This window comes from Schistocerca nitens, chromosome 4 (genome assembly GCF_023898315.1).
Source record: "Schistocerca nitens isolate TAMUIC-IGC-003100 chromosome 4, iqSchNite1.1, whole genome shotgun sequence".
NCBI classification, from domain to species: Eukaryota; Metazoa; Arthropoda; class Insecta; order Orthoptera; family Acrididae; genus Schistocerca; species Schistocerca nitens.
This window is the reverse complement of record NC_064617.1, coordinates 689,820,172-689,844,396: the sequence shown is the minus strand read 5'-3', so window position 1 is coordinate 689,844,396 and position 24,225 is coordinate 689,820,172. Positions and strand designations below refer to the sequence as shown.

Genomic DNA, 24,225 nt, shown 5'->3' with positions numbered 1-24,225 from the left:
TGCTCAAGATGTTTATCACAAATCTTGTAATCGGACACTGTAGAGTTCTTTCTCTCTATTACAGCATTATCTCGTATACATCCACATGTAATTAGGGCTGTCATTTATTACACCACGTGGGAGTTTTGTACAATTTTTTTTTACGGTGATCCATCGACGATACTTTCCTGCAGACAACATCCTCTCTGACACAACACTGTATACTCACTCGCCAGTGTCGTGGACGATTTCACTGTATCGTGCGCGTAAGTCGAAGGAATACAGCCGCACACCACTTCCGATAAATCCTGCTAATAGAATATTGTCGCTATACTCATGTACGTTTAAGGAACTTTCTGTAACCACACAATTCTTTGCTTTCTTCGTAGATTATAAAGGTTTATTTTCTGTGAAGAGTTACATGTTTTCATTACCGTGCATTCCTTGGGCTTAGGTATCCTATTGGCGAAAAAGTACGCAGTGATGCGGTTATATGACTGAATTGTGAAATTCGGAATTTTTTCTGTCACTCTGCAAGGGTTGTTTTTGTACTTAGTTAACTGTAAGTTTTATGAGTCATAAACGAGGCTTCCCGCTTTGATGTAGAACTAGTTTTACAATTATATTACACTTTCTCAGCAAAGATATTTGACACCATGACTGACCATGTCAGTCAGTCAGTCTCTTAAGCTTGCGTTTTTATACATAAAGTGGTTTATACTTAATTAAGTCTCTATCTATCTATCTATCTATCTATCTATCTATCTGTATCTCCCGCACTCAGGTGGTCAAAGATTTATGTGGTAGAATAGCTCACGTCTTTCTGTTTAGCGTAAGACATTTTTTTTTTCGAATTGACGGATTGTTGACAATAAATTTTGTAAGGGCTTATTACATGATTCTGTGCAACAATCATTATCCCCTGAATGACGTATTACACGAAAGTATATTGCCATGAGTCATTAACAAATGCAAATGTAGCTCAACTCTGTCATTTTTATCTTCAAAATCGAGTATCATGCGCAATGCAAAACGTGCACAGCTTAGACGTGAAAGATGATCTGTGACATGAGGATTTCCAATTCACGTTCTTATAAATAAAAACAGCTAAGAATTTGCGCTATTGTTTCATGCGCAGATTTCCCCGCATGCATTATTGTTAATGGTGTGGTCAGTCTTTGTGGAGCAGTAGCTTGCATGTACATTGTTTTATCTAAATTCATCGACAATCCATTTGCAGAGAATCAGTTATTAATTTTTAAGACCAATATTATTTATATTTTCGAGTTTTAAAGTAACTTCATAAGACATGTTAAAAATTTTCATCGTCAGAATACCGAACTGTTTATTCGTAATGTTGTTTTGAAGCCATATTTGCAATTAAATTATGGGAATATACGTCCGTGTATTATGCAAACAAGTATTATTCTTCTTTATGTCCAAACATTTTTTAGCAGCTTTGTGTCATTATCAGCGGATATTTTTATCATGGTCTAAATCTCTAGATTTTTATATATTGCAAGATAATCCTTTCATTAGTCTATATCAGGTCATAGTTGTTCCAGATGAGAACAAGTGCCATAAAAATAACCATGGAAAACTATAGACTAATGGAAAGATAGGCTTACAGTACTTACCAATATAGAGAAAAGTACTCACAATGTCACAAAGCTGTTGGGGGCAAAGAAATGGGACACTTTGCATAATAGGCAGATTGAAATTTCATTAAGAAACTATTTCTGCTTTGTGGCTGTACGATGAAAGGTCATTTTATACAAAAAGAACGAGGGATGATCCACCATAACAAGAAAGCTTGCCGATTGTTGAAAAATTTGTTTTTGTTAAAGCGTACGTTCAGGATAAGCATTTATGTCCGATGTATTTCGAAAATCAAATGGATTGACAATCAAAAATACAATAATCAGACCGTTTCAGCTTTCGGTATAGTAGATCTGATAAACGACTAAGGTTTGTTTTTCACGGCTACCTGCTGTTACGGAGCCGTGTGAAGGCAGAGCAGTATTTTGAACCTGCGACCGTGAATTTAAAGCTTTCGTCAGCAATGCCTCACAGAATGCTGCCCCAGCAGCGAACGCAGTGCGCTTGCGCAGAGCGGCGAGAGTTGCCTGCACCCCCACCACCGCGCTGCCCCACCCCCACCACGGGCTCTCGCCAGCTGAGCGGCCGCATACCTGACTCCAGTCGCTCGTGGACACCCGGCGTGTGGACAGCCGTTGTTGGTGACAGTGAAGTGCTGCGTACGTTTTTGCAGTTCGTGTGTGTATAAACGGTGACCGCGGAGTGCTATACGACTGGTGAAATACGCTGTGCAGGTCTCATTCAGTTTACCTGTTCACGTCTAAAAGTGTTACAGCCCACAGATCTACTGAGGTGAATATGGCCTCGTGTGTGGAGTTTAAATTTAATGAAATTGTCAGTAGCAGGCACAGCTTAGAGTGTGCCTATCACATCACCTCTGGAGAGGGAGACCGCAGGTACTGCCTAGTATTCCCGCCGCACAAGTTATTCCGTCCGCTCTCTCGCGTGACGAGGTACAACTCTAGCATTTATGACCAGCCTACCTTGCAACTGCATTTCCTGCCGTCTGCTAGGTGCCAAACTTGCCGGAAAATATGCGATACGGGCAGATATGACCTGACCACGTCGTCAGCATTAGTCTTTCCCGTCGTTCACAATGATGTGTTAGCTGATCCGTGGAATCCTGTTACAGTGGCAATGCAGTTCTGAAAAAATATTCTTAGCCTATTGTTAGACGACGTCCTTAGGTTGTATTTGCTGTCAATCCCAAACGTTAAGTTTCCGGAATGACTACGATGTTCCGCGCTGTTTGTCGTCAGCTGCATTGAAATATTCTTATTATTTTTGATTCTTCACTAAAACTAGTTCGCTCTTGTATTTGAGAGCGGCATATTGCGTCATAGCTGTCTACAAAACATTGTCATGTTGTTGTTTATGAAGTCTAGCGAACCCACTTCATTTTAACGTTGTGAGACCAGGGAGAATTTTTGACTGAAAAGCAATGCCCGTTTGACGGGTTATACTATGCACCTGAAAACGGTTACGCAGACGAAACTGTGCACTAGAAAATCCAAAATAAAAGGACGTTGTAACCCAACTAACGACACTCATTGCGGCAGTTTGTTGTCATTACAAAATTTGATTTGGCTGTGGATCCCACTGCAACTAAAATATTAGTCTGGTTTAAAGAAATTTTATTAGTTTTCAGAATAAGTTGCGTAGCACACATCCTCCGATCTCCTTGCATTTTTATTAACTAATCTGAAGTGCACCAAAATAGTCGTCGGGGATGTGTGTTACTTAAAACGGAAAGTATTTTTTCAGAATAAATTTGCACTCTGCTGTAGAGTGAAAATTCATTCGGGGAACAGTCCCCCTGGCTGCGGCTAAGCAATATCCTATTTTCCGCAAGTGCTAGTCCTGCTACGTTCACGGGAGAAATTATATGAATTTTGGAAGGCAGCAGATGAGGTATTGGCGGAAGTAAAGCTGTGACGGGTCGTATGAATCGCACTTGGGTAGCTCTGTCGGTAGAACACTCGCTCGCGGAAGGCAAAAGACCCAGGTTCCAATCCAGATCCTGCACATAGTTTTAACCTGCCAAGAAATTTCGAAACGTTCATTGCTCATCGAGAAAATATACACGGCGGGTTACGCCGCAGCTCAGTCTGCTACCGCAGAATTCATTTCGCTTTCAAATTCACTGCCTTCGCCGGTTCACAACAGAATTGCCACTTTCCATCCAGCCCAGACCCCCTGCTAAGTACCAGATACGTCCTTTACGAAAACCCACTTTAATTTTTTCAGTTCATATATACATGCAGTCATTTCGTCGTTGTGGGCCATCAATGTCTTTTGCTTTATAATTAAAAATGAATATACAATATTTTTCTTTCCGTTTTGATCGAGCGTATTTTGGAGTGACAATTAAGTTTTCAAGAATTCATTGAGACTTTCCCTCCTTCTCATAGCGGCAAAAGTATCAATCAGTCCTTGAAAATGGAGTGGTAGCTCAGAAACATCAAGGACTGAAAAGGGAAAATAAAAGATTATGAATGAAGAAATTGCGCTTTGTCACACTTCTGTCTGCATTAATTTTGTGTCCTTCTCAAGAAGAAAAGGAAGAGAAAGATTTAACGTCTCGTCGACGACAGGGTCATTGGAGACGGAGCACAAGGGCGGGGACAGAACTCGGTCGTGCCCTATCAAAGGAACCATCCCAGCACCCTTCTTCTTTACGCAGTTAATAACGCAAACATTCGCAACAACTTGCGCGCATTGTGGCCATCAGTTAAGTCGCTATTTGAGCAATACAGACGATGGGCGTCAGTGTTGTAACTCGACGGGTCCTGATTTTGCAGGTTGTACAACCGAATTTTCCCCAGTGTCATCGCTGTAAGCAACGTAAACTTTCTGCAGGTACAATAGTTGTGTGGAATCCTGTGTAAATCGGTTCATTTGTTTGTAAACCAAGTCAGCCATTTCCAAAAAATCTAAAAACAATTATAATAATCTTAATAAATGGTAATTTTGCATGTTACAGAATATTTAAAAGTTAGTCACCTTTATCAACAATGTTTAGTTTATGGTTATATTCTGTCATAATCCCGGCGTTAATAGGACGGTGAAACTCACTTCAAAATGAGCTTCAAGAAAGTTAATCCGCCTGCGTTGCCGAACTAAGTAAATTGTAAATGGTTCAAATGGCTGTGAGCACTATGCGACTTAACGTCTGAGGTCATCAGTCGCCTAGAACTTAGAACTAATTAAACCTAACTAACCTAAGGACATCACACACATCAAAGCCCGAGGCAGGATTCGAACCTGCGACCGCTACGGTCACGCGGTTCCAGACTGAAGCGCCTAGAACCGCACGGCCACACCGGCCGGCAGTAAATCGTAATGAGGTTTGATCACTTACGTAATTATCTAAGGTAAATGGCAGAGAGATATTTTGTGGGTACTTCTATACTTACTCATAACAAAGTGGTTCCAACATTTCGCAAAACTCCACAAACTCGCTTCACAGTCGTATTGTAGGAAACGGGAAATGTGATACAGCTTCAGTACGTTGTAGGAAATAAATGGAACTGTCCCCACCACGAAATTTTGCAACAATAGATGATGATGATGATGATGATGATGATGATGATGATCGTAGTATCGTTAATAAGGCAATTTTTGGTAGAGGGACAGCGATCATAGGTGCCTACTAGTGCTTCAGATGCAGGACTTTCGTCGTAAGTTTCTTCGTTGTGCAGTGTGGAATGTGTATCAGGCCCTCTTCGCTCTATCCTTCTTATAAAATACTTCTCTACTCATCTTTTTTCTACAATTTTCAAATTAATTTCGTGCGCAAAATTACAAACATATCTCAGAAATAATCACAATTCATTTCTGGTCGTCTCTGCCTGAAATAAATCGGACTTTCAGCCTCGCCAACAGTGTGGGCAGCTCTGCTGGGTCATATACCGGAACTGGGTTATCTGGCGACTTATCTCTTAGTAGCGGCCCGGCTATTAACACCGTTCTCAACATTCCACTCCACTGCGCCACCCAGGGCGTTCACAGGTACCCAGCAGTAGTTCAGCGTTTGTGGTTCTCTATCCTCTGCCTAGAGTTTGATCGTCCGGGTGTGGTTACCTGTTACTGCGAGCCTAGGTTTGTAATTTCACTATTTTGTTTTCTCCATGACTTCTGTTAAGGTGCCAGTACGGTCACAGAGCGACTGTATACATGGTGTCAATCAGCTTACCAATTTTACACATGACAAAAACTTGTTAGGATTATTAAACAGATCTACCGACAAAATTGTACGTTCGAATTCATGGACAGCTGCTCGCATTGCTCTCCTTTTGCTGGTTTTGGCTTCACGCAGATTTCGTCATCGAGGCTTTTTCTTTACTTAATTCTTTCAAGCTTTCGTTTCGTAACATGGTTACTGAACCTCTTCAGGTTTTTCCCTTGTCTCACAAACTTGATTTAGGTTGCTATCTAATGACTCGCCTGCTTGTCCCGCTTGAGTCTGAGGTTAGGTTCGTAAACGAACTTACATCGTGTAGCGACTGAACTTCAAAGCTGATGTCTGCCGTTCTAAAGATTGCCATCCTCATTACCTTTCTTTCCCACTAACACGACTGTTAACAATAAGAGTGCACTTACGTTTTCCTACGTTACTTTTAAGTGATTAAGCGCTTGTAATACTGCGAAGTGTAAGGCGTTTCAGACGGGCAGGTAGAGCAAAACAAGCTGTCCTATTGAACTGCTCTTCTTGTGCAATATGTTACACTGATCGCACTGATATTTAGCATGCTTATCAAGTTTCATTTGTGGTAAACAATCATAAAACTGCGTACACTGAAACTGCAAACTCATACGGCGAAGAGGTAACAACTGAGAGAATTTCGTGCACAGAATGCACAGCTCAAAGAATTGTCCAGACGACAAAAAACCCTAATAGATCTACAACAGACTGCAGTTTTTTGGTACAGTTTCAACAAACCGGACATCCTTTTTTATCTCTGTAGGCAGTATCACATTCGTGGATGACACTGTTTCTCTGGTAGACGTAGAATCTCAATGGTTACAACATTTGCACGATCGGAGAGCAGGATGCACCGAATTGTGAAATACAATCAGCAGATGGATGTCGATAAATTTCACTTGGCCCATATTTCGTCCTCATCGTAAGATCAAGTTCGAGGATTTGTAACTTAAATAATCACGCAAATAGAAAAATAGCGATTTCTCTGAATTATCTTTGCTTACGTTTGAGAGCTTTCGTTGCGATTGAAACAATTAAGCCATCGGTGATTTTTCTGTGGACTGCTGAAAGAGAGCGGTATCAGGTTTTTTGGCATAGATAGCGTTTGACCAACACGTTTTGGAAATTCTCCTGCAGTTTTTACTGAAGTAGTATGCACTTCCTGCACGTTACTTTATCCTGTTTCAAAACGTTATTGTTCAGCGAGTGAATAGCTGACCGAAATTGAAATCTAGTATAGCTTTCCAAAGTAAAGCCTCTAATCTCAACTAGTGAGAAAAATAGAAAAAAGAAATGTCGTAACTTGTCATATGTTTCAAGCAGCCATCAGCTTGAATGTAGTTGGGACCACAGTGCCTTGCTAGGCATGGTACTACTGGAAGAGGTTTGCTGTGCTCGTGGGCTGATGTGTCCAGCCAGTTATTGTGAGACTTCGAACCACGATGCAGCTTGCCATTTTTCGCGTTAACAAATAATTGTCAGCGATAAGTGGTGGCTAACAGCCTGGGACCGACTGAGGATTTAACTGCGGACGTCCAGTACCGCTTACCACCGGAGTTACCGAGAAGTAAGCGGTTATAATACCAAGTATCATACCTAGTGAGGCGACGCAGCGGTTATGCGCCTCGTAGGACCAGGGACCAGCTCTCCATTTGCGTTAATTTTTTTTCTTTGTTTCCACTAAATCGGTTTACAAGAATGCACTAATGATAGCTTCGTCGATACCACGCCCGAATTCTTGCCTATATTCGGCCCAAAAAAAAGCTATTTCTTAGCTCCCAATGCCTTCTTTATCGACGACAAATTAAATGATACTCTACCTTAGTTTTCTTTTGCCTTTGTCCTTTACCTACATAGGGTCAGCATGGTTATTGTCGGATTTGACATTGTTAATGTTAGAGAGTGGCCAGGGCCAGTCGCCACCCTGTTACCCCTGGAGAGAATTTGTGTACCGAAGCTGTCTGGGTGGAGTGTTATCCGTTTGAAAGTGTGCGAATGTTTTATAAATATTTGAAAATCGTGTAACTTTGGCGGGACGTGGGTACCAACCCAGCATTCACGAAGTTGGACGAGGGAAAGCGCCTAAAAACAACAGCCAGGCCGGCCGGCACACCAGCCCTCGGCATCAGTCCGCTAGACGCGGGGCCGGCGCGACTGCCCGAATCCCGGAAGCAGCGTGCTGACACGCGCGGCTGTGCGGGCTGGTACCTACAAACCTGACCGCAGTGTTCTTGCAGGGATGTTCCCAGGTTTCCTACCATTGTTGCTAAACAGTTCGGTGAAGCTGGCGCGCGTCAGACACGTGACGCTGTACGGCTGGTGGCAGAGCGACAGTTTTGCACGCTGCAGGTAACGGCGAAGTGCCACTGAGCTTACCGCGTCGTCGCGATTGTGCTGCGGCGACGGCTTGCCAGCCTGCCGTCGCCTTATCTGTTTCGCATGTCGTTATCTGTTCGCTACCCAGTTGCGCAGTCGAGTTGAAAGCCTGGCAAGAACAACTGCTCAGCAAGCTGGTGCGCCGATAGCGAGGAAACTGCTTGGCGTGTGGGGCTCCGCCAAGTATTGGAAGAACGAAAAAGGATGGAGGGGGAGTGGTGTAAGTTTTTATTCATGCGACGTTTTAACCCTAAGTGTTTCACACCCAGTGTAATATGCCCCCCCCCCCCCACACACACACACACAAAATGGCTCTGAGCACTATGGGACTCAACTGCTGTGGTCATAAGTCCCCTAGAACTTAGAACTACTTAAACCTAACTAACCTAAGGACAGCACACAACACCCAGCCATCACGAGGCAGAGAAAATCCCTGACCCCGCCGGGAATCGAACCCGGGAACCCGGGTGTGTGAAGCGAGAACGCTACCGCACGACCACGAGACACACACACACACACACACACACACACACACACACACCTCATTCTCCCATAAATAAATTAACACTTTGCCGTCCGGCGACACCACAGTGACGTCGTGCGCGGCATGGCGGTCAACGGCCGGTGACAGCACTATAGTATCTTTTTCATTCTGTTGGTGTTTTCTTTAGGTAACAAGAAGTTACACACGTCAACAAGTTTTTGTTTTTATAAGTACTTGCGCACCTTCATCATGGCACACGAAAGAGACGATACGATTATTTACGATGAATGCTCGGACGTCGTGTCTGACGTTCTTGACGACTTGGCCGATTGGGCAGAAGACATTGGATATCAAAAAAATGAAAGTAAAGCAGAATCGTCGGAAGATAGTGAAATACGTCCAAGAAGAATTCGGCGAACGCTACGGTTGCAACTGATTTGGATGAATCAGACGAAGAAGACAATTATTTAAATGATTTACTGAGGACCAGTAATAAATTTGAAGGATCTCCGGGTCCACACATTTTTCACAAAGATACATAGAGCGTCGTGGATAACGTAGATTTATATACTGGGAACGGTCTTTTTGAATATATTAGCAACGAAACCAAGTATTACATTCAAAATTGCAGTAGAAGGAAACTGGATAAAAAAAAATGCCAAATTTGTCGACGTTACGGGACCTGAACTTAGGAAATGGTTTGGGCTTGCTATCCTCGTGGGAATTGTAAACAAAAAAAAAAAGCAAGGCTCGACACCGATATTTCGCAAAACGATGTCCCGCAACCAATTCAGACAAATATTATCATTTATACATTTTTCCGACAACAACAAGAAACCGGACAGTGCCGACCGGCTTTTCAATGTGCAATATGTAATTATTCTTCCAAAAAGTTTAAAGAAACGTTTCATCTAAGTCAAAACATCTCAATTGACGAAGGAATGATACCGTGGCGCGGACACTTAAATTTTAAAGTTCACAATCGGTCGAAAATTACGAAATACGGCATACTCATTCGGATGCTGTGTGATTCGAATTCGGGATACTTTTCCTCATTCAAGATATATTCCGACGCTGGAAAACCTTTAGCAAAAACAGTGATGGAATTATTGACACCTTTTTATGGAAAGTGGCATCACCTCTACATGACGATTATTATAACAGTATAGAACTTGCAGAGAAGTTACTTGAAAAGAAAATTCGAGTTTGTGGAACAATACGGCAAAATAGAGAATTTCCGGAAAAATTAAAGCGCGCAAAAGTCAATGTGTTTGAAACTTGTCATCAACGCAGAGGTGTCAAGCGGCCGGTGACAAGCAAAGTAATCAGAGTTAGCGCTGCCGGCGCCAAGCGAATAAATTTGTACGAGACGTGCGGACGGCAAAGTGTTAATAGTTCACTTGCCTTAGACTACGATTTTCGGGATGCTTGCCTTGTCAGACGAACGCAGGAAATGAGAGCCCCTATGTTTCACTAACTTGGCTGAAATTTAGGTGGAAAGAAGAGGTTTGTGCAGTATTCCATACTGCGTTGGACTCAGTGGTACGAGATGAAAGCCAAAAAATAGGGATATTACGCTTCAGTAATGAATTATTAGGTTCGTGCATTCGTTCATGGCGTTTATGATCTGTGTGTTGATATTCATGTTGCTATGCGTTAATTTATCGATTGTCATTTGGAGATAGTGAATGAGTCTGTGTATGCTAGAAAATGGAATGCCAAATGGAGAAATTGGAGCTAGAGATGGGTCGTTCGCGAACTAACGGATCAAAAGGAACGGTTCACAAAGATGAACGGAAGGAGCGAGGAACGAATTCTAAGGAACGGTCTTTCATAGTTCACTTCGGTCGCGGCTTTCTACTTACTAGTTCCTGGGAACGGGAAACGGTCGGTCTCGTTCCAGCGTCGGTCCCGTTCCCGTCTGTCTGTCTGTCTCAGTCTCCCTGGACCGGACTCGTCCTTCCTCGCGTGGCCATTCGTCACAGTTCCACTGCCGACTGCCCATAGTTGGTTCAGTATAGAGTTGTTCGTTTCGTTCTCTGCGCACGCCCATTCTAGATCTGTTTCAAAGCTTTTTTGAACTCTGGACTTTGGTTATTTTCGCATTGCATTCAGCGTCCATGACCGGTAATTAAAGTGTATTTTATAATTACGTAAATTACATTAAAATTACGTGGTATGCAACACACACATCTTTTCGGCAAACAAAAGGGCATTTCAGCTTACTTCACTATGTCGATAAACAGCAGAAGACATAAAATGGCAATTTTTTTATTACACATGCAAAGGAAGTCGGCACGGCACCCACGAGTAACCATTTTCCATCTTTTTTGATCCAAGGTAAAAAGCATATCCATTGTTATGGAAGACTGACAACCGAATGAAACCCGCGCTCCATAATCGAGTGTCTGGTGTCACTTTTTGTAAAGAGAATACGATAACTTCTGCAATATTATTTCAGTGGTACACAGTGGCGTACGAAAAATTGGCCCCGAGTGCTAGACTGCTCATTGTCGCCCACAAATCGCCATATGTTTCAAAGTTATTTTTTGCATTAGCTTATTTATTTCTTTACTGTCTAATTATTCCATGTTTATCTATTCTGCTCGTAGCGGTCAACAAATCGTTCGTAATTGGCGAGCAGGCTGTAGTACTCAGGGCCGGTTTTCCATGCGCCACCTTATATTATTTCACTGCGATTAGCCACATATAGCTACAGCTGGCTAAACGAGAGGTTTTGTAGAATCGTGAAAATTACTTCTATAACTGTACGAGAATTCTTTAATGAATAAAAACTCTCTACTCCAGAGAGGAAGCAAATGCCCCCTCTTCGCATCTCCCATCACCTATGCTACTAATTTTGTTTTTCACAAGAACCATATACCATGCACAAATGAACGTTGAACGAGTAAAACTGAACGGTTACCAAAAAAGAGCGATCACCAGTGAACTAGTTCCCAAGGATGAACGAGTTTGCCCATCTCTAATCGGAACGTTTCCAACATGTTCTTCAGTTTGAGTTCAGTAGAGGGGTGACAGCAACAGAGGCAGCCAGAAACATTTGAGCAGTGTCTGGGGATAATCCCATTGGACAGAGTATAGCAAGAAAGAGGTTTTCTCTTTCTAAGAAGGTTAGTTTTGATGTGAGGAAATGCGATCACTCCACCATCGTAAGACATTGGCAAGTGATGGGAAAGGTTCAAAAATTGGGTGTATGGGTACCCCATGCTCCTAAGCCAAAATCACAAAAATCAGCGGGTGGTCATATGTGAATCTATACTTGCTAACCATCAATCGGCTCGTGAACAACATCGACCGCCGCGCGGAGTGGCCGAGCGGTTTGTGGCGCCATGTCACGGACTGCGCGGCCCCTCCCACCGGAGGTTCGAGTCTTCCCTCGGGCGTGCGTGCGTGCGCGCGCGCGCGTGTGTGTGTGTGTGTGTGTGTGTGTGTGTGTGTGTGTGTGTGTGTGTGTGTGTGTGTGTGTGTGTGTGTGTGTTGTTCTTAGCGTAAGTTAGTTTAATTTAGTTTCAGTAGGGGTAAAATACAGGGAGCGAAAGGCTATTTACAATTTGTACGGAAACCAGATGGCAGTTATGAGTCGAGGGGAATGAAAGATAAGCAGTGGTTGGGAAGGGAGTGAGACGAGGTTGTAGCCTATCCCCGATGCTATTCAATCTGTATATTGAGCAAGCAGTAAAGGAAACAAAAGAAAAATTCGGAGTAAGTATTAAAATCCATGGAGAAGAAATAAAAACCTTGAGGTTCGCCGATGACATTGTAATTCTGTCAGAGACAGCAAAGGACTTGCAAGAGCAGTTGAACGGAATGGATGGTGTCTTGAAGGGAGGATGTAAGATGAACATCAACAAAAGCAAAACGAGGATAATGGAATGTAGCCGAATTAAATCTGGTGATGCTGAGGGAATTGGATTAGGAAATGGGGTACTTATAGTAGTAAAGGAATTTTGCTATTTGGGGAGCAAAATAACTGATGGTCGAAGTAGAGAGGATATAAAATGTAGACTGCCAATGGCAAGGAAAGCGTTTCTGAAGAAGAGAAATTTAACATCGAGTATGGATTTAAGTGTCAGGAAATCTTTTCTGAAAGTATTTGTATGGAAGTGAAACATGGACCATAAATAGTTTGGACAAGAAGAGAATAGAAGCTTTCGAAATGTGATGCTACCGAAGAATGCTGAAGATTAGATGGGTAGATCACATAACTAATGAGGAGGTATTGAATAGAATTGGGGAGAAGAGGAGTTTGTGGCACAACTTGACAAAAAGAAAGGCCCGGTTAGTAGGACATGTTCTGAGGCATCAAGGGATCACAAATTTCGCATTGGAGGGCAGCGTGGGGGAGGGGGGGGGGTAAAAATCGTAGAGGGAGGCCAAGAGATGAATACACTAAGCAGATTCAGAAGGATTTGGGTTGCAGTAAGTACTGGGAGATGAAGAAACTTGTACAGGATAGGGTAGCATGGAGAGCTGCATCAAACCAGTCTCAGGACTGAAGACCACAACAGTGTGTAAGACAAGGGACCGATGACCTCAGCAGTTTAGTCCCTTAGAAATTCACACACACACACACACACACACACACACATATATATATATATATATATATATATATATATATATATATATATATATATATATATATATATATATATAATCTCTGCAGTTCCGATCCCGCATCGTCACTGGTGATGAGAATTGGTGTCTTTATGTTAATATACAGAAAAGGAGGGAATGAGCACCAATGAAGCAGCAAATCCCTGTGCAGACATGCATACATGCTGTTATGCATCTGGTGGAACAACGACGGCGTAGCGTACTACGAACTGCTTCTGCGAGGTGTAATCACCACTGCTGCAATTTGTCAACAACCGAGGCGTCTTGCAGAAGCCATCCAAGAACGACAAGGAAGGCTGCATGTCGTGACGTTACTCCACGATAACGCCCTCATTCTGCTAGACTGAAGAGAAAAAAAAAAACACTATACAAGAACTGGGTTGGGAAGTCATTCTGCACTCACTTTATTCACCTCTTCCGCTCTATCAAACAACCTTTAAAGAAGTTCGTTTTCGGATGAAAATGCGCTCCGAACATGGCTCTAAGAGTTCTTCGCCTCGAAACCAAGTGATTTCTGCAGTCGCGCAATCGAAAAATTACCCCAGTACTGGCAGACTGTTCTAAATGGTAGACGAGAATATATTACTGATGGCTAAAGTCTCTGTTATGTGTATCTGTTTTGTTTATTCAACTTATTGAAAAGCGCTACGAACTTATGCACCGACCAAATACTAGTTCACTTGCTCGTTTGACATGCATTTCGCTGCGTGGGCACGCGTGGCGGATAGACGTATGCGTAAGTCGATGTACAAAGGACGTAAATAGTAATGAAATGTATTCTTGAATTTAAGCAGCCTTTGTTACCGGGAACAGATCAAAGCCTCCGTTTATTAGAATGTAATACTGAGTCTACATTGAAGCTCGTAGTGTTGTCACTGAAAATGCGACTTGGTCATTGTGCTGTGGAAGATAAACCCTTTGCTTGTATCGCTGCTAAACAGAAAAATGATTAGTTTGTAGTGCTCCAATGGTTTCTCCGACAACGTAATTCCTTCTGCAAAAAAAGAAAAGAAAAAAACTATTCCGCGAGATTGTCGTCGGGACTTCACAGAAAAAGCAAGAACGCGTTGGTGTCTGATACCCGTGAAACAAAAACATCGTTTAGCGTGTTAATATACCCTGCGACACTAACGCCAAATGCTCATCAACGCTTCATTTACTATCGCTCGCAGCAAAAGTGTCAGTGCTCTGACCAAAAATAGGTTTGTTCGTAGAACAGTCTCTATTTGGAAATACTATCGCGAGATAAAAGGTACCTAGGTGAAAAGGACAGGGTCTGCTAGTGGAAACGTGATAAACTAAAGAAACATTACTTTCCAGTAAATAATGAACGTCTGCTTCCGCTCTGTGTTGTAGTACAAAGTCTCTTAATTGCTTCGCGTTCTACTTGTCAGATCTAAAATTATATGTTATGCAAATCATGCACTACTATCTTGTGACTAAATCCAGCTATTCTCCATTTAGTTTTTGTTGATTTTATTGGCGAAAAAGTTATCATGCAGCTCGACAGTTAAGATCCCGGCTGGTTGTTCTGACTAACAACGCTCTTACATTTTAGAGAACAATGTTTTACCACGTTTAAAGTGTCCGTCTGGGTTGTAATTCTGAATTAAAATCAGAGGGGCTAATGCACATTGTCGTGGCACGCAGTTTCACAATTTCAGAGTCAGCGGCACTGCTCACTTGGGCCGCTACCTGCTTTCCAGATAGAATATCCTTGTTCGTCATTGACTTAACTTCGCTATGGTGTCCAGTATTGCTGTTAGCGGAGTTCACCTGTCGCAAGTCATGCTAAGCATTGTGGTAGAGACAAACGTTATTTATTAACCCTCCTTTGGCAGGAAGTTTAACTTGCCTTTAGGTTGAGACTTAACCAGATTCGTCTCATCTGAAGAATTTTTCAAGTGGAGAGATTCCAATCTGTAACTGTGACCAGTGCTTTAGTGTTTTCTCAAATTAGTCATAGGTATCCCCCCCGGAAACGCTGTAATAAGAGAGGCAACACGCCCATTTCCCAGTTCACCTAGGTTCAATGGTCGCTGGTTCTCAGTGAACGCGTGGGAACTCATGTTTCAGAATTTTCACTTGCTGTACAACAAAACTACTGATCGATGAGGCTATTTTGGAGGAGCTGGATTCAAATACCCCTACGGCCAGTACCCTTTAGGTTCTTAATTATTTTTCTACATCACTTAAGGTGAATCCTGGGAGGATTTCTTTCAAAATTACTCTGGATATTACCTCCGCCATCCAATCTGAGCTTAAGCCCTCTCAAATTATCATCGTCGACGGAATGTGGAGCCCCACTCTTGTTGACTTTCGTTCTGTTACAACATAGTGGTGAAAACAACGATGGCTAAACATTTGAAGAAACAGTGTTTCTGTTGTCATTGACCCCCGGTCCCACACTGACTTTTTTCAAAGGACTTTGTTCGCCACGTAACACACATGAATAACTGTCACAGGAGGGTGTTCGTAGCTTATTAAATATACTACGTCAGTATCGCACAGTTGTGTCCTCAGTCTCTTTCTTTAGGAAGCACATCTCTTTCGTGAAACAATTCCCGTTGTCTCGACATCAAATTTTGTTAAGTTTATTGCATGCGCTATGTATATTTCCCTCTTTAATACCGTATATAATTGATATATTCATTCATTTTCTAATCATTCGTTGTACAATTACATCCCCTCCTTCAAAGCCATGGTCGGAGGAAGAATATTTGACAAAATCTTCAGTCGTATTAATATTTCTACAAGTCATCGTTCCTATCTCTTCGCGTAAATTATGTTGTTTTCTGCACAATTTTATCTAAAGCCTAAATGAGATGCAGCGGCAAGTATATCAGCAAATGTCACAAGACACATTAAACTCCTAAGCTTTCATCCACAGACCACACAGTATTACGTGGGCTTCATGATTCGACTTGATAAAATGAGTAATACCGGTTTTCTGCATCTTTAGTTTGTCTTCCATTGGATTTATGAAGCAATAATTGCTGAACTTGTGGCGCAGTGGCTAGTACACTGGACTTGCATGTGGGAGGATGACGATTCAAACCCACGTGCAGCCATCCTGATTTAGGTTTTCCGTGATTTCCCTAAATCGCTTTAGGCAAACCCCGGGATGGTTCCTTTGAAAAGGCACGGCCGATTTCCTTTCGCATCACCTCAGCTGATCACCTCAGTATGCGACAGAAGTACATCAGGGCTCGACAGAACTGCCCGTATATGGTTAGTAGGCACACATCGACCAAATACATTTTTCAAGTGTTTTGATAGTTTCCATTATTTTGTTTTATCACGTTAAATATACGTAAATGAATTTTTGTCAGGCATCCACGTTAGACTTTGCCTTAGTGTTGTCAGAACAGTGTGCACTCTCCTCAGATATTGTCACATCACATGTGCATCTCGTATGTTTAGATCTGTCCTTTTTAGTTTGTCGCGTAATAGGATAAATATCCACAGTTAAGAGATAGCACATCTGTTGCACAGCATAACAGGAAATAATGTTCAGCTTATCAAAATCCTGGAATCATGTCTTTCATGCTGCAATGCCCAAGTTATTGTAATTTGAGAGAAGGGAGATGAAACCCCAAAACCAGTACGTTAATTTGTCCTTTCCTGAAGTCATCATCTACCTTATTATTATGAACATCTCTTTTCCCATCCCAGCTTCAGACGGAACCACTGCTCTGCTGCGAAAATAACAAATGAATGAAAATAGCGCATCCTTTCCTCTATCCGGCCTCGAGGATCTACTCTGAAGGAAGGAAAGTACTCGAATTGTCGTACGACAGCTAAAAGGATGTGTGACAGCAACTGATAATACTGTGCAGTGAAACATTCAAGAGGAGAAATATCGTGAGTGTGACTTTACGTTTCCTCCTAAGGTGGTCGCCAACTGTTTGTTACTTTCTTTATGCCCCAGTGCTACTAAAACACAATCGGATGCGTTTAAAACTGGCTTAGGTTCTCTGTAGACGGCTGTGTGTTGTGCCCCTGTCGTTTTGAACTGACGCATTGGTTGACACTTCTGGACGCCTGGGGTTCACAGCTTCGGCGACACTGAGGTTTTCAGTTTTGTCTCCGAAACACTGCAAGCAGATGATCCCTCTTGTTATTTTTTTATTTTCTACATCGTAGTAAATGCTACGTATCCACTGAACCCGACATACACGGATCATCTTAATACTAGTTTCTACATGTAGGAAGAGTGATCTGTATGTGTACTTAATCGTACGATCTTGAGGTACGTCTATGCTCCCTGATATTATCACGCTGTTACGAACTTGTACAGCTTGTCGTGAAAAGTATTTGTAGTCAGTACCGTGCTTAAGTGAGCTCACATCAAAAATAATTTTGAGTGTAACAGACCATTTGCGCCTTCCTAATTTTCCTCGATCTTCTCGTAGTTCCTGCTTCAGTGATGTGTTCATATTTCATTTTCCCCTATGCTTCCACTTACTTAGAGGCCATTTTCTACTATAAACAGTTATCATTTTCTTCTAAATTTACAAGGCAGCCCTTTCCATCGGAGCGGAGGAATTTAATTAGGAAGTTATATTCTTATTGAAAAGTTAGCTGCTTTCAGTAATTCGCAAGGCTTCCGTAATTTTTCTTGGTTGTTCGGTTCATTTGTCCAACAGATAATTATTTTTCTTATTCCATTTATTTTTTCATCGGTTTAGCAAAGCACACTTCTCTGGCGTAAATTTCGTTCTTTCCCATTTATTAACAAGAGATAACGCTACTGATGTAAGATTTAATTTACTCTTCTTTTCTTCCTTCCATTTTCTTCGCACTTCCCTTCAATATTTCGTACTTCTCAGGTAGTCGCAAGCTGCTAATGTTTAATATGTGTGCAATAGTTTCCTTAAAGAACGAATAAATTACTGCACTCCAGGTCATTAGTTTGTTATTCTTTAAATATGCAAATACCCTATTTGCCTTCAGGATTCCCATGCATTACAACATAGGTCATAACAGCGCGGAAGATCGTGGTGTAATCTGCTGGCATGTGACGTTCGTAAGGGGGGGGGGGGGGAGCGGATTATCGCATAGCTGGTGCCGTGCAAGTTTACTTGGCTGATTCACACTCACGGCCCCGGTTAAGCCCCGCGGGTCGTAGATGTCTTATTCAAACATAGGAATGACAACAAAAACAGCCTACTACTACTACTACTACTACTACTACTACTATTATTATCATCATTATTATTATTATATACGTTGCTCGTGTATTTTGCCAGCTCAGTGCGCCTATCGCTTAGCTCGCTTAACACGGCTTCAAATGCAGGTACGTCTTTGATGTAGTGTGCGAGCAAGATCCTGTTCAAGAGTTAAACAATTTCCGTACTCTCAGCCGCTTTCACTAAGAGCTAAAATACATTTGTTAAGAAATTGGAAACATTCGACCGTTGAATTTATTTTGTCCCTATCCCTATATGAACGCGCAAAGAATTAATGATATGCTCTGGTTATTCTAAATATTCTTCGACCTCTTCTCTGGGATATAAATATAATTTGCCCTTGGGACAACTTTACAACAGTGCCAGCATTTGATTAAGGACTGCCTACTCCTCTTCACACACAAATCGTTTTGACTAGTTACTTGGAAGTATGTTTCCATCTCTGCTGTACGTGCCTACGTATTTAGTGTCCATTTCTAAATTTGGAGCAAGACCTGTCAATGGTATCTTCATTCAAGAAGAAGTCGTTCACCTGTGTTTTCTACGTGGCCGCTTTCCGAGGTAGTCTGGCATTGTCCTATTCTCACAGAATGCAGAGAAGTCTGCACTCAAGATAACCGGAACATAACGACATTCTCACGGTCAGGGAGAATCCTGAGAGAAACAGACTCTAATTTTGAGTGATGAGAGCAGTGATAGCGTAGTTTCTCGCATTTAACTGCAAGCAAGAAAATTCCGAGGCAGTCTTAATGTATGTCACTGGTGATGTGTCCATTCCTCTTTCCATTTAACTCGGGTTATTTCCCATCCACGGAGACCTGCTCGAGATGAGGTACTGGAGCAGTACAATGTTCACGCCTATGACAAACCCCAATTGCAGAAACTTCCCGTGTAAGGTTGGGAATTTTAGCTGACTTGCAGAACTGTCCCGCTCGTTGGAGGATGTTGTCTGTAGTTGACACTTTTCATTGAGTTCAGTCTGGAGCGCAAATATTGTTGTATGTTGAAGACACGACGAGTTTCGGCCTGATGATCACCATGATCTCCCTCAAAATGAAGCTCTTTACTTGAACATTATGAGACAAAAATACAAATTGAAGCAACATAATGCTACGACTTCAAACATATAACGTATCTCGTTACAGTACGTCGCATAGGTTACAGTTGATTACAGTAGCAAAATTTATGTTATTAGTCGTTGTGTATGAAATTCTGAAAACTTTGTCGAAACCATTCAGATTTCGGGTTATCGTTGTTTCCGAACTGAATAGTTGCTATGAAAGGACTCTCTCATTGTAAGCAAGTAAGTCATGGATTGCTTCGACGCGCTCATGCGAAGTTTCAGGTTTTCCCGGCTTACTTAACAATCGATGAAATGTCCAGTGCATTGCTTCAGTCTGACGTATGTTGTTTGCCGCGTACAGGCGGCACCACGACATCAGGGACGGGTATTCTGTGACGTCGGTCGCCCCAGTGTGCCTATCTTTTAGAGCTTGGTAAATACGTTGTAGCTGATTACAACACCGGTACAGGTCATTCTTTCAGCTAAGGTAAAAATCTTTGCCTTCACAGCTCGTTTATTTATTCGTTTGTCTAATATGGTCAGATTACAGCCTGAAGGCCCTGTCTTGTGTTCTATAGTTTAGATAAAGACATTTTAAATGAGAATATGTACCGGGTGATCAAAAAGTTAGTATAAATGTGAAAACTTAATAAACCGCGGAATAATGTAGATACAGAAGTAAAAATTGATGCACATGCTTGGAATGACATTTGGTTTTATTAGAACAAAAAAATATTGCTAGACGCGTGAAAGATCTCTTGCGTGCGTCGTTTGGTGGTGATCGTGTGCTCTGCCGCCACTTTCGTCATGCTTGACCTCCCAGGTCCCCAGACCTCAGTCCGTGCGATTATTGGCTTTGTGGTTACCTGAAGTCGCAAGTGTATCGTGATCGACCGACATCTCTAGGGATGCTGAAAGACAACATCCGACGCCAATGCCTCACCATAACTCCGGACATGCTTTACAGTGCTGTTCACAACATTATTCCTCGACTACAGCTATTGTTGAAGAATGATGGTGGACATATTGAGCATTTCCTGTAAAGAACATCATCTTTGCTTTGTCTTACTTTGTTATGATAATTATTGCTATTGTGATCAGATGAAGCGCCATCTGTCGGACATTTTTTGAACGTTTGTATTTTTTTGGTTCTAATAAAACCCATGTTCCGAGCATGTGTGTCAATTTGTACCTCTCTATCTACATTATTCCGTGATTTATTCAGTTTTCAAATTTATACTGACTTTTTGATCACCTGGTATAAGCGGTTTATATAATAATTAGCATTTTTCTTTTAATAAAAATAAGAACTTTAAGAAGGAAGAAAAATGAATAAAATAGTGAGTTAAGCCGTGTCGAAGACTATTGAGTCTGCATTATGGTGAATATAAACACGCTGAGAAGTAAAGGGGAGTAAATGTGTAGCTTCTGTGTTGTCATCTGACAGGCTATCCAAAGTAAGAGACCTTACAACACAGAACACTATATTAACACTAGAATAGGGGAGGGGGGGATAAAAAGTCATTTAGAATGCGAATTCAATGTCTCGTGAGTATTCTTAACGCAGCGATGCTATACTTGAAATCTACATCTACATCCATACTCCGCAAGCCACCTGACGGTATGTGGCAGAGGGTACCTTGAGTACCTCTATCGGTTCTCCCTTCTATTCCAGTCTCGTATTGTTCGTGGAAAGGATTGTCGGTATGCCTCTGTGTGGGCTCTAATCTCTCTGATTTTATCCTCATGGTTTCTTCGCGAGATATACGTAGGAGGGAGCAATATACTTCTTGACTCCTCGGTGAAGGTATGTTCTCGAAACTTCAACAAAAGCCCGTACCGAGCTACTGAGCGTATCTCCTGCAGTGTCTTCCACTGGAGTTTATCTATCATCTCCGTAACGCTTTCGCGATTACTAAATGATCCTGTAACGAAGCGCGCTGCTTTCCATTGGATCTTCTCTATGTCTTCTATCAAGCCTATCTGGTACGGATCCCACACTGGTGAGCAATACTCAAGCAGTGGGTGAACAAGTGTACTGTAACGTACTTCCTTTGTTTTCGGATTGCATTTCCTTAGGATTCTTCAAATGAATCTGTCTGGCATTTGCTTTACTGACGATGATCAACTTTATATGATTATTCCATTTTAAATCACTCCTAATGCGTACTCCTAGATAATTTATGGTATTAACTGCTTCCAGTTGCTGACCTGCTATTTTGTAGCTAAATGATAACGGATCTTTCTTTCTATGTATTCGCAGCACATTACACTTGTCTACATTGAGATTCAATTGCCATTCCCTGCACCATGCGTCAATTCGCTGCAGATCCTCCTGCATTTCAGTACAGTTTTCCATTGTCACAACCTCTCGATATATTACAGCATCATCCGCAAAAAGTCTCAATGAACTTCCGATGTTATCCACAAGGTCGTTTATATATATTATGAATAGCAATGGTCCTACGACACTCCCCTGCGGCACATCTGAAATCACTCTTACTTCGGAAGACTTCTCTCCCTTGAGAATGACATGCTGCGTTCTGTTATCTAGGAACTCTTCAATCCAATCACACAATTGGTCTGATAGTCCATACGCTCTTACTTTGTTCATTAAACGACTGTGGGGGAACTGTGTCAAACACCTTCCGGACGTCAAGAAACACGGCATCTACCTGGAAACCCGTGTCTATGGCCCTCTGAGTCTCGTGGACGAATAGTGCGAGCTGGGTTTCACACGATCGTCTTTTTCGAAACCCATGCTGATTCCTACAGAGAAGATTTATAGTCTCAGGAAAGTCATTATACTCGAACATAATACGTGTTCCAAAATTCTACAACTGATCGATGTTAGAGATATAGGTCTATAGTTCTGCACATCTGTTCGACGTCCTTTCTTGAAAACGGGGATGACATGTGCTCTTTTCCTAACCTTTGGAACGCTACGCTCCTCTAGATACCTACGGTACACCGCTGCAAGAAGGGGGGCAAGTTCCTTGGCGTACTCTGTGTAAAATCGAACTGGTATCCCATCAGGTCCAGCGGTCTTGCCTCTTCTCGCTTACGCAGGAAATAAAGCGTATTGTAACTGCGTCTTCAGACAGTTCGAAATCAGATCCAGTTCTCTGCAGAAAGGATAGTAATATGATCACGGATAACAAGGGTATCAATGGAAATATGGTCGGCAGGTCATTTAGTTTTTCTGGATACCGTTCCTCCCCTCAATTAGAGCTCAAAGAAGACATTGCAGTGTTGCTGCCACCATCAGCATAATTATTATCTTCGTATCTTTTATGTTGAAGGCATGGCCTATTTCATTATAGTATCTAGTCGCAGTCTCCGAAAACAGAGTATTTCGGTTTCACCTGAGAGACTCGTTATTAAACTCCATAAGCTGTAACAACTAGGACCACGAGTGCTCTCTCGCTGACACTATTAAATTCTAATGTCTGTAGTACATCAGAAGTCTTCTACTCAGAATCTGGTTGGAAAGCAGTATTACCACTACAATAAGCTAACTACGTGCCGCTGCATGCTTGAAACGCCTTTGCTTGGTTCCCCAGTTCTTGTTCTGTCCTCGCTGTTGGCGGGACATACAGCAATAAGGGTATGAGAGTTCTGGCTGCGTGTAGTCCACCTCTCGAGCCGGGGCTGTTTACGTAACGCCGTGAAGGTTCCTGTTCCGCTGAGTCTGCATCGAGTGGACGCCGGGCTGTGTCTGTCTGCTGGCTGCGACGCGCCATTCACAACGCGCGCACGCCTTTGTTTCCGCTTCCTGGCACGCATTGTCCGCCACTGGCCACCTAGCGGAGACACCTCTCTGCAGATCTGCACGAAACCTCTTTGTCAGCAACTCGACCTAGTTTCGCGCTAAGGGAGGAAACTGTTCTGAGGTTTCATCGCAGGTGGCTTCGGATAGACTTCCTTCTAGTCAGAATCTATTGTGTGTTCGAGCTTTCATATACGGTACATTGTCCGCCCGTGGTAGCTGAGTGGCCAGCGCGACGGAATGTCATACCAAACGGCCTGCGTCAGAGATTTTCTCCGCTCAGGGACTGGGTGTTGTGTTGTCCTCATCATCTCATCCCCATCGACACGCAAGTCGCCGAAATGCACCAGGTTAACGGTCTACCCGACGGGAGGCCCTAGCCACACGGCATTTACCATTAGGTACATTGAGTCCAAAAAGCATCCACTATCTGCATCCTTTTTTCAAAGAAAATCTATGGCACGTGAAAAGAAGCGAATACAAAATATGAAAAGTGTGGAAAGTACCTCGGTAAATCATTTTTAGGATTCCGTGCCTCAATCTGTAGAAACGGAACCCCTATAGGATTGCTTTATCTGTCCGCCCGTTAAGAACCCTGTTTCTGAGGAACGGGTAGTGTGCCAAGTACAAATTTGTCACTTATCAAGGTTTGTGGACCCTTGGCGGTTAAAAAATTTTAAGCTTCTAAGTCACTTCATTCTAAAGATACGACCATTCATGCCAAATATTTTGATACTCGAAAGCTCACTCATCAGAACCTATACGGCGCTTCCCGTTGGTATAGGCTCACTAAATTCGGCAAGGCGCAAGGTATCACAGTAAAAGTAAAGTAAAAAAACGTGAAACTTCTTAAATTGTAATTATATCACATGAAAAATATCTTTCGCCATTTGAACATACATTGTATTCACATCTGTCGAA

The 24,225-nt window shown here is 42.3% G+C and overlaps 1 protein-coding gene across 3 annotated transcripts in view; it reads left to right on the top strand.

Annotated features, from left to right (window-relative positions):
- Positions 1-24,225, top strand: part of LOC126251905 (partitioning defective 3 homolog B-like) — a 313,128-nt gene that overhangs the window by 253,257 nt on the left and 35,646 nt on the right. The window contains exon 1 of one of the 3 annotated variants that reach the window (XR_007545801.1): positions 2,201-2,370. The exons of 1 other annotated variant lie outside the window; for it this stretch is intronic. The gene's annotated coding sequence lies outside the window, so the exon portion shown is untranslated. Of the gene's footprint in view, positions 1-2,200; positions 2,371-2,396; positions 2,475-24,225 lie in introns of those variants that run through there. One more of the 3 variants, XR_007545802.1, reaches the window with a different exon arrangement.